Source organism: Rhincodon typus, unplaced genomic scaffold (genome assembly GCF_021869965.1).
Source record: "Rhincodon typus isolate 14 unplaced genomic scaffold, sRhiTyp1.1 hic_rhity00008873, whole genome shotgun sequence".
NCBI classification, from domain to species: domain Eukaryota; kingdom Metazoa; phylum Chordata; class Chondrichthyes; order Orectolobiformes; family Rhincodontidae; genus Rhincodon; species Rhincodon typus.
In genome coordinates this window covers 1-804 of record NW_025974511.1, presented here as the reverse complement: position 1 = coordinate 804, position 804 = coordinate 1, and positions in this window count along the sequence as shown.

Here is an 804-nt window from a genome sequence, read left to right as displayed (position 1 = left end):
CCATCATCAAACCAGCCACTTCACTCGGGATCATCCCCTACACTACTAAAGAGACAGCGTCACATTGCTGGGTTATTTTCTCAGGCACAGGTTAGTTTGTCTCCCTCCCACTGACTCCTCACAAACAGTCCTTCACCATTGCACAAGGAAACAGGAACAAAGTCCCGGCTGATTGCTTCAGTGTCAGGCTCATTTGCTCGCTGTGGGATCCGGGACGGGGATGCTTACCCGGGCTCTCTCTCAGGTTGTAGAAACAGGGCTGCCCACTGAGGCTCGGTGACTCAAAGCAGCAGCCCTGCTTGATACAGTCAGTGCCGCTGATAGCGGGCGGGCCACACGGCAGCCTCCAGGCCGGCTCCGGGTCACACACAGCAGAGGCCAGGAGGGGCAGAGCAGCCGACAGGCACAACCAGCAAACCCACCAAAATCCCATCGCGCTCCCTGAATCTGTGCAGGGCCCTGAGCACCAGCCCGCTTTATAGCCAGCAATTGGTGAGGAACCAATCGCAGTGTAGCCGCTTCCTGCCCCACGGGGTTTTACTGCAGTTCCCAGTAAATCGATCCTTTCTGTCAAGTTTATTGCAATCTCTAAACAGCCTCTGAACACGCGGCTGAAAGAACAATTAATTCCTTCCGTGTTTCATTCATTCGGGCAAACCCTAACTGCTCTTTAAACTTTACATTTCAGATCATGGAAAATTTAATTCAGGTTTGTAACACCAGGTCTATCGGTTCGGACTTTACCTGTGGGCAGCTAAAGGTAAATAAAGGTGAGGGAACAAAGTACATTTGGAGGATCCCTCT